At 35.8% G+C, this 10,979-nt stretch overlaps 1 long non-coding RNA gene across 1 annotated transcript in view; it reads left to right on the top strand.

Annotated features, from left to right (window-relative positions):
• Nucleotides 1-9,569, top strand: part of LOC309502451 — a 68,267-nt gene extending 58,698 nt beyond the window's left edge. The window contains exon 2 of the long non-coding RNA XR_014207293.1: nucleotides 9,199-9,569. This is a non-coding gene — a long non-coding RNA (uncharacterized lncRNA). The remainder of the gene's footprint in view (nucleotides 1-9,198) is intronic.
• Nucleotides 9,570-10,979: the final 1,410 nt, after the last annotated feature.

The following is a 10,979-nucleotide window of genomic DNA, read 5'->3' as shown; positions in this document are numbered from 1 at the left end:
GCCCAGTGAGAGGTCAGCTCGATATCGAATTTTCTGGAATATTTCGCTGAATACCTCCTGGCACTGTAAATATTTTTGACTACAGCCTGATACTTTAGGGAAGCCAGTTCTCCCCGCACAGCTCTACTGCACTTCTAGTCTGCCCAGAAAGAGAGAGAGAGAGAGAGAAGAAGAAACAGCGCTTCAGGTTATTCATGGATTGACTCTTCAAATCCCAACATATGCTCCTCTGTTTCCATTCCCAAGCACCGGGAGAAATGGAGCATTTCCTCTCTACCACCCTGTCCGCTGCTCGCAATGTAAATCAGAGAGAGAGTGAATGCAGAGAGAGAGAGAGTGGGCTGTGTGAGCCAAGCTAAAGACCCCATCCAGCAGCCTGTCAGTCCAGCGTGTGTGTGTGTGTGTGTGAGTGCATGATATTCTTTAAATAACATTTTCAACTAGATCTGCTGCTCCTGAAAGAAACAGCATTGTGAGTGATGCTTGAAAAACTTTTTTTGGGAGGGTTATAGGTTTTGATTCTGCGTAAGTGGAATCAGAAGCTCTTTGGGATTTTCCATAAATGATCCCCTAAAAAGTAATGAAGCAAGCCTGATTTCTGTAAATCATAACATATCATATAAAGCATGTTATATTCTCATCAGTCTTCTAGAGTCAGATTTCTAAACGTCTGAGTTCAGCTGTAATGCTTATCTGAATAACACATGCAGTTTAATGAGACACTTAAAGGAAACTCTCAAGTCTTGAGGTTTGCAATCACTGCAATGCATTCGGCTGAGCACTTAAAGTACACACACTACAGGTCCAAGGTTTGGAATAATTAAGATTTTAATATTACGTCTCTTATGCTCAACAAGGCTGCATTTATTTGATCAAAAATAAAAACGGTAATATTGTGAAATATTATTAAAGAACTCTTTGCTATTTTATATTTATTCCTGTGATTCAAAGCTGAATTTTCAGCATCATTACTCCGGTCTTCAGTGTCACATGATCCTTCAGAAATCATTCTAATATTATGATTTGATACTCAATTATCGTCAAATATTATTGGTACTCAATTAGTAATAATGGTTCTTATTATAAATGTTGAACTTATTATTAATGAGTTTTTCAATGGAAAACTTAATACTTTTTTCAGGATTCTTTAGAGAGTTAGAGAGTTTTAAAAAAACAGCATTTATTCGAAATAGAAATCTTTTGTAACATTATAAATGTCTTTACTGTCACTTTTAATCAACTTAATGCATTCTTGCTAAATAAAAGTATTATAAAAAAAAAATAAAAAAAACGTACTAAGCCCCGCACTTTTGAATGGTAGTGCTAGTGTGTCATGATTTCCACAAAAATATGAAATAGCATAATGTTTTTAACATTGATAATAATAAGAAATGTTTTTTGAGCAGCAAATCATCCTGTTAGAATGATTTCTGAAAGATCATGTGACACTGAAGACTGGAGTAATGATGCTGAAAATTCAGATTTGATCACAGGAATAAATTACAGTTTTACATATATTCAAATAGAAAACAGTTGTTTAAAATTTTAATAATATTTCACAATATTACAGATTTTTACTGTATTTTTGATCAAGTAAATGCTGAGCAGAGACTTCTCAAAACATTCCAAACCTTTGACCGGTGGTGTAAATGCAATAAAGAAAATACCAATCATTATTCAGTATGCAAAGATGATCAACATGAATATTATTAATTATGCAAATTCTACATGTCAGCTACATTTTGCATGGCAAACAATGCAAGCCAATCCTTGTTAAAAAGGATTTTGTTAAAAAGTATAAAGATTACAAACAGAAAAGATCTACAAAATAAATTCTTCTCATGCAGACTGAATTAATTTCAGTAGTTTAATACTCCGGTTTAAAGGTTTTGAATAAGCCCTATCCACAATGTTTGAGGAATATCAGTGCATCGCTGCCACACAAACACTGTAATCCTCATCCAAATATGTTCATTGTGAGTGCCTTTCTTTCATACGGTTCTTGATGCGTTTTCAGTTTACAGTGCTGATGTGTCACATTTAGAGATCACTTTAATAATAGAGTCTGAACTGGCGATCAAACACTAATGCGAGATAGGACGCGTCATTTTCCAAGCTGTGTCAGAAGATCAAATCTAAAGGCATGTCAGAAAGTGGCGTGTTTGTATTTTTGTGTTGTTGTTTTTGCGCAGTATGCTGCTGTCACACATCTTTCAGCTTGTTTTATTTATTTCTTTATTTTTGTTCTTAAGATACTCTCAATCTTTTCTTGCTTCATGTACAAGGGAGTTTTTTTTTTCCCTTTCCGCACCTTCCTGATCCAGCTGTGTCATTCCTTTATTCACTCCGCCTTTGATCGCTTGTAACAGCCATCCATCTCCTCTGTGCTTCAATCTGCTGTAGAGTTTCACCATCAACTCTTTTCAAAGTCCAAATGAACTGTCTGAAATCCTTCTAGGAGTATAGAGACATGCTTTTGCCACGTTTTAGCAGGATATCAACTGATATCCATGAGCAGTAATGTATATTTTACATTAAAACATTTACACTAATCATTTATTTCCCCCATACTAACCTATTATTGTGCATTTCAAATAGACCCCGCTCCTAAACGACACGCTGACAAAACAAACTGTGATTGGTTGCTTTTTATGTCAGTCAGATGTCCCTAAAGGAACATTTAAACAGCAAATGCCTAAACAGCATTCCTTCGCAAAACCTTTGTGTTCCTCCTTTGCATTCGCTCCAAAGAGCTCAAAACGTTTTGCGAGCGAATGCAAAGTTTCTCGGGGGAACGCAAAACATTTGCGAGAGAAAGCATTGACTTCGTACGAATTCGTACGATTTGTCAAAATCCCAGTGAAGGTTAGGTTTAGGGGCGGGGTCAGGGGTAGGTCACTCGTACGAATTCGTACGATTTGTCTAAACCCCAGTGACGGTTAGGTTTAGGGGCGGGGTCAGGGGTAGGTAACTCGTACGAATTCGTACGATTTGTCTAAACCCCAGTGACGGTTAGGTTTAGGGTCGGGGTCAGCGGTAGGTCACTCGTACGTATTCGTCGTGAGGTATCTGAAAAAATAGTTCCACTATTGCAAATAACGCGGATTGAAATCATACATTGCACCGATATATTTGTTTTTAATCATCAACGAACACCACTAACCACTCGGTGAGTTGCACAGTTTTGAAAACGAACGTTAAGGGTTGTTTTAAGGACATGTTCGTGCATGCCCATAGACAGCCACTCTGAAGCGCTCAAAGGCGATTCTAGAAGAGTCAAAAAGTTGAGACAGGACCCATCGTCAAAATGTATGTGTCCACCACTCTAGTTCATCCATAACAAACTACAACATAGACTCAAGGTGTTAAATACCGGAATGATCCTTTAAGCCTTGTCTGTGAAACCAGGGGTTAGAGTTTGAAGAATGTCTAAAGTGAAACAACGAAATGGTGTTACCTTAAAAAAATGATATCAAATAAGAAAAATGCAGAATAGATGCATGTTCACGAATGATCTCAGACTTTTAGACCCCACTGTACACATCATTTGTTAATAGTTTACACAATTTCGAGATTTTCGCTCCACACTTCACCTCATAAGACATCACCTCTTTTCAAAGAACTAAATGCCACAAGCTTTTCTTCCGTCCTTTTTATTATTGGAATTACATTGGCAAATGCATAGGAAGAGCTTTGAGTCAATTCCCCTCAGGCATTTGTAAAAATAGAGCTTTTTTTTCCCTTTGCCTTTTGAGACTTAATGACTCTTTTGCAACTCCATGGAGAATTGCTCTCAGTAATTGATTATTAAAACTTGAAATTGCAAAGCACATCCATTATTTGATGAGTGAATGTGTTATCCTCGTAATTAACAAAGCAGGGTACTCGCCGTCCTTCCACAATGAGACCTCTGGAATGAAAAAAAGAAAGGAGAAAAAAAAGGACAGAAATCCTGGGGTTAAGCAGACGAGAGAGTCCGCCGCTCTGAAACACTGCAATTAGCTTCAACTACAATCTATCAGAACGAGGGAGAAAGAAACCATGACCGCAAGCCTGTGTCTCTGTTTATTCCCTCGGTCTGAGAGAGAGAGAGAGAGAGAGAGGGACATTAAAAAGGAGAAAGTTTGAAGTGGAAGTATGTTCTGTGAAAATTGTATTTGTTTAAACTGTCTGTGTAACAAAGTATTGTGTTAATAGGCTGTGGTCCGTAAATAACTCTCGTCTTTCAAAGGAATAGTTCACCTCAAAAGGACAATTCTGTCATAACTTACTCATCCTTATGTCATTCTGAAGGATTTTACAACAGATATTATGCAAACATAAACAATTCGGTGACCACAGTGTTAAGCTCCATAAAAAGCACCATAAAAACAGTTCATTTGACTGGCGCAAAATTTTAAGTCTTTAAATGAAGTCGGCTTTGTGGGATGAAAAGAACAGGCAAAGTCATTATTAAATAATAAGCTTCACCTTTGCAGAAGCTCTGAAATCTCATTCATGTTCAGAATCAAAGCCAGCATGTCAACGCTTAAGGTTTGACGTTCATAATATAGATTTGGAAAATTGAGCACATGTTACTTATGTGGTCTTGTATGGGGTTTTTGTCAAACACAATAACAGTATGCCAGTGTGGAGCAACATGAGGGAGATAAATATGAGGATTTATTTTTTATTTTTTTGGACTATTTTTTATTGGTTTAAAAACGTAGAGATTCTCAGTTTCCATTAATCACTTTAGTCTGACCAAACAGGCTTTACTTAAATTCCAATGTGACTGAATTATTTCCAAAATCAAAATCGAAGTCTCGTTGTGTGTTCAACAAATGACAAAATATTGTAAAAGTGATTGTCAGTATACACTTATTTGAAAAATATTTAGTCCAAATTTACCGCACACATGAAAACAGAAGATGTACATCCATTGATAAAGTGGTCTGGATGCATCCTGGTATTCTGTGTGTCAGCCATTACATCAAAATATCAATGCATTACATTATAATAATCAATGCATAACAATCATAATTTTTTTTCAGCATCATATCTGCAATTCTGGACACATTTTTTTTTCTAATTAATCGGCTAGCCGATATTTCATCAATCAGTAATTTATAATTAAGCAATATCACAAACAAGAAGTTAAAAACTCAGTAAATTACAATATTACAAAATATTACATCAGTAACAATCAACAATAAAGTACATTATTATAACCTTTATTTTACCAGGAAAGAAGCACATTGAGATTAAGAATCTCTTTTACAAGAGCGTCCTGGCCAAGACTGCAGACACAGCACGTTTGAGTTTAACAAACATCCAACGATACATACACATACACACACAAGCAAATCCAATCAAATTTCAATATCACTACATAGCTAGCTAAAACATCTACAGCCCGATGTTTCCTTCTCCAAATCATTTAAAAATACTTTAAAAGTGTCCAACGAAACCAGTTTCTTCAGTTTCAATGTACTTTGTAAACAATTCCAGGCAGAGGGAGCAGCAAATTTAAATGCCTTTTTCCCAAATTCTGTACGTGCCACTGGAACAGACAGTAATAATAATTCCTGTGACCGAAGGCTATAGCTACATGCATCACATAGTAGTTTCGCTCGTAAAAGAATCGGTGACTAGGCTAGACTAGTGAATGATTAAAGGCAGACACTTGTTTCGTTCATAAACAAATAAAAACATTTTTGAGGGAATTGGCTGAGTGAATGATGCAATGACTCACTTATGTGAATCAGTGTTTCTGAAAGAATCATTCGAATGATTAAAATGACTGACTCATAAAGACCTTCACTTGTCGCCACCTACTGGCATGACGAAAAACTGCTATAAAATACTGCTTTTAAAGGGATACTCCACTTTTTTTGGAAATCGGCTCATTTTACAACTCCCCCAGAGTTAAACAGTTGAGTCTTACCGTTTTCGAATCCATTCAGCCGATCTCCGGGTCTGGCGGTACCACTTTTAGCATAGCTTAGCATAGATCATTGAATCGGACAGGACCATTAGCATCTCTCTCAAAAAAATGACCAAAGAGTTTCGATATTTTTCCTATTTAAAACTTGACTCTTCTGTAGTTACATCGTGTACTAAGACCGACGGAAAATGTAAAGTTGCGATTTTCTAGGCTGATATGGCTAGGAACTATACTCTCATTCCTGCGTAATAATCAAGAAACTTTGCTGCCGTATCATGAGTCCAGCAGGCGTAATGATATGACACAGTGCCTGAAAATAGTCCCCAGCTCGGTAAATTCCAACGTGACCGGGACTCAGTTTGTCTAACCTATTAGACCTATTTTCAGGCACTGCGTCATATCATTACGCCTGCTGGACTCATGGTACGGCAGCAAAGTTTCTTGATTATTACGCAGGAATGAGAGTATAGTTCCTAGCCATATCAGCCTAGAAAATCACAACTTCACATTTTCCGTCGGCCTTAGTACACGATGTAACTACAGAAGAGTCAAGTTTTAAATAGGAAAAATATCGAAACTCTTTGGTCATTTTTTTGAGAGAGATGCTAATGGTCCTGTCCGATTCAATGATCTATGCTAAGCTATGCTAAAAGTGGTACCGCCAGACCCGGAGATCGGCTGAATGGATTCGAAAACGGTAAAACTCAACTGTTTAACTCTGGGGGAGTTGTAAAATGAGCCTATTTCCAAAAAAAGTGGAGTTTCCCTTTAAAAACATGTAACATTTACAACACTAATAACTAGTGAACGGCTCTCGGAAATTTTGAGTTGCTTAAGTATTATTAGTATAAATAGGAATTGTATGTCTAGATTTAGATTCAATGGAGTACAGAAAACCAATGCTTGCCTTGAACATGCAGCATAGTATGTTTTCATTTCATACTGCCTTTCTTCCTGTATATTAATAGGTATAGATGACACACCAGCGTTCTCGAGTCCAGGAACTTTGATGACTGGATTCAAAGTCTATGAGATGCTGTACAAAGTCCTCAGATCTGCTCTTATCAACAGACTGAACCCTACGGTAGAGTCTCCTTCTGTTGTTGTTATGCGTGTGTGTGTGTGTGTGTGTGTGTGTGTGTGTGTGTGTGTGTGTGTGTGTGTGTGTGTGTGTGTGTGTTTTAAAGGAGCACGACAGGATTGTTTACAGTAGAGTAAAGTCACTTGCTCCTGTAATCCTTGCTTACTTTGCTAGCGGTTCACTACCTTTGGGGCTTTGCTGACATTAGCGCTGGCATTAATGGGAACTGGAGCTGTTCGTGCCTCGGGGCCCAGCTTGACCCTTTTCGAGGGAACACTTCCTATGTTCCCTCAGCCTTCAGTACCTTCACCTTCAGGCTTTGCATGCTCCATCTCACCCCATGACCAGGTGCATCCAGCGGGCAACTGACTGGGCAGTTTGGCGGATTTTCCCCATTTCTCACTATACTAACAGTACATTTACAATGACCTACTACCGCCAATATAAAATTATATGTAGAGCTGCACGATTAATCTCGATCTCCATTCAAACACCCACGCCATCTTATTCCTAAATGACAATGATTCTCCTGTGTCTATTAAAATCAAACCAGAACATTCAGATCTGTGTTGCTGACCCAGAGAGAGCCGTGGTCATGTATAGATATTAAACAGCTTCACGGTCTTTTTAACCACACAGTATCATTATTTCTGTGTTACAAATCACAGAAGTACTGGGATAAAAGTTGAAAGTTCAGATTTCTACTACGGCACTGATCAAAATAAAGCAAATCACCTTTTGAAAGTAACGTGGCGCTTCAAATAACGACTGCGTCGATTACAACGTTACACCAGTAGGTGGCGACAAGTGACTGTTACATTTTTTTATATTTTATTTTTTTATTTGAGTTAGTGATTCCAAAAATGTATTTCAGAGAGTCCAAATCATTCATTCAAGAGACTCGTTAAAAAAAATGCTAATTCATCCAGTAATAAAACAAGTGAAGTATTTATGAGTCACTGAATCGTTTATTCAAACCGAGTTTTAAAAAATAATGAATTCAAATTAAACGCTTTCAACTGCAGCAATTAACATTTTGTCAGAACCAGTAAATAACATGTTATTTTGTTTAGTTGTCTGTTCAGAATCGTGGGAGAATCGCAATCTCTATTTGAAAAAAAAGTTTTTTTTTGTATCTTATCCAGAATCTTTCAGCTCCATGAGTTACAATATTGCATTTATATTAATTTTAAAGACCTCAAGAACTGTTGCGTCATTCCACATCCAAATCAAATCAGACTATATATACAACCCCTTTGTTTTAGTATTAATTGCACCAATGCATAATGTACAGTATCATATCAAAGATGAACTTTTTTCATGTATTAAAATAATAGAAACACTTTATATGTAATGCATTATAAAAGTATTTGCAATGCATCAATTGTGGCTTGTAATGCACCCTATAATGCATAGTATGGTCTCATAAATATTATTGTAACGACAGTTATAATACATTATAATACTTATCTATTCACTGAACACACTTTTAGAACGTATAATGCATTAAAACACATGTGTAGCAAGGAATCTGCAAACATTATAATGCATTTTAACTTTGGTTTCAATTATTTATGAAAAGATATAATGCATTATAATGTACATTATGATTACCTTTATAATGCATTATACACAAAGGCTTTAAGTAATACCAAAATATTTTAGTAAAATACATGAAAATATTGCTGGTTTTGACTATGAATCTTCCTTACATTCATTTAGTAAAATCACCAGCTGAAGTGTGCATATATATATATATATTAGTACAGGTCAAAAGTTTGGAAACATTACTATTTTTTATGTTTTTGAAAGAAGTTTCTTCTGCTCATCAAGTCTGCATTTATTTGATCAAAAATACAGAAAAAAAAGTAATATTGTGATATATTATTACAATTTAAAATAATTGGTTTTCAATTTATTATACTTTAAATGATCATTTATTTCTGTGATGCAAAGCTGAATATTCAGGATCATTACTCCAGTCTATCACATGATCCTTTAGAAATCATTCTAATATGATGATTCATTATCAAAGTTGGAAACAGTTCTGCTGCTTAATATTTTTTCATAACCTGTGATACTTTTTTAGGATACTTTGATGAATAAAAAATAAATAAATAAAGCAAATTTTTTAAAAATAGAAATCTTTTGTAACAACAATATACACGACTGGTCAGTAATTTGGGGTCAGTAATTTTTTTTCTTTTTTTGAAATAAATCAATACTTTTATTCAGCAAGGATGTGTTAAATTGATAAAAAGTGATAGTAAAGAAGATTTATATTATTAGAAAATATTTTTTTATTTTGAATAAATGCAGTTCTTTTTAACCTTTTATTCATCAAATATATTAGGCAGCAGAACTGTGTCCAACACTCATAATAAATCAGAATATTAGAATGATTTCTAAAGGATCATGTGATAGACTGGATGTCACATGTGACACTGAAGACTGGAGTAATGATCCTGAAAATTCAGCTTTGCATCACAGAAATAAATTATTTTTTAAAGTATATTCAAATAGAAAACTATTATTTTAAGTTGTAATAATATTTCACAATATTACTGTTTTTTTTCTGTATTTTTGATCAAATAAACGCAGCCTTGATAAGCATTAGAGACTTCTTTCAAAAATATAAAAAAAACGTAATGTTTCCAAACATTTTACCTGTACTGTGTATATATATATATATATAAATAATAAAACCAAAAATTATTCAGATACCATATATAAATGGTTCAAATATATTTATTTATTTTTTATAGTAGGTGTAGGACACTATAGTTAATTCATGTAAGTGAGGATAGCAAAATAAAATAAACTGTGACATATTATACCCAAAAATTCTTCATACAGTGACTTACAGTAAAATTTATCCAAATTTGGGACCAAAAATGATTCAGACACTTTGACCTGACCATGTTTTGCTGAAGTGTTTTTTCTTTAATTGCTAATGCGACCTTTTTACAGCACAGACTGAACAAAATTAAACATTACCTGGTAATTTGTTGAGCTAAACTGGTATTATCTAATTGTGTAGTTAAATTGAACAGCTGACAGATATTCAACATAATTCATCTGTGAGACAGTCGAACAGAAGGATGGACAAAACCAAAATTTGATAACTCTGAGTTCTTGTCATATATTATTACTAAACTGAAGAAAATCTGTGAGAAATGTTGAGGGTGTCTGAATAAATTTTGGTTTGACTGTATATAGTTTTTGCGCTATATTGCAGAGCCCTAGTCAGTGGGCGCTCGGGCCCCAGACACAGGTGCCTTATAGCTAAGCAGATCACAGCTATCCACAGGCACTTTAGACTGCATTTAGCAGGATGAATTCATTAAGGAACGGCTTCTCTCAAGTGCTCTCTCTCTCTCTCTCTCTCTCTCTCTGACAGCTGCTCTCTCTCTGTAGAACCCTGCAGCCAAACACAGATCAATGGGAGAAATACATCCACAGGAGCGTTTAACAGCAGACCTTGGAAGACGGTGAGTGTGTTTAAGACATCAGTGCATCTATATCCTCCAGATCTGAGAACTGAAAGTGTTCTGCCGAGAGAGAGAGAGAGAGAGAGAGAGAGAGAGAGAGAGAGAGAGAGAGAGAGAGAGAGAGAGCACCGTTCGGAGTGGGAGGAGAAGAGACACACTGCGTTTAAACTCACAACAGGCGGTTCAAATATCACATGCACAAAATGCGTTATGTCATGTGACTGGTGCACGGGATTTCTGATCACATCAGAGATGCAGATTCTCACACGGTGCCCGACGGGTCACTCGGCAGATGGCAGTGAGAGACATGCTAATTGTGCGGTGTGCACTACAGCTGCCGGCAAAGGCAAGGTCTCTGACAACCTATTTCTCAATCTTCTCATTTCATATGACTTTATCAGAATCATTGTGTTTTTGTTTTGCACTGAATATTGCAAAAGTATCGATTACGCGCACACACAAAAAAATGACATAAAATAAA

The sequence above is a fragment of the Leuciscus leuciscus genome (assembly GCF_965113295.1).
Source record: "Leuciscus leuciscus genome assembly, chromosome: 7".
Taxonomy (NCBI): domain Eukaryota; kingdom Metazoa; phylum Chordata; class Actinopteri; order Cypriniformes; family Leuciscidae; genus Leuciscus; species Leuciscus leuciscus.
The sequence above is the reverse complement of the archived record's forward strand: the minus strand, read 5'-3'. Positions and strand labels throughout refer to the sequence as shown.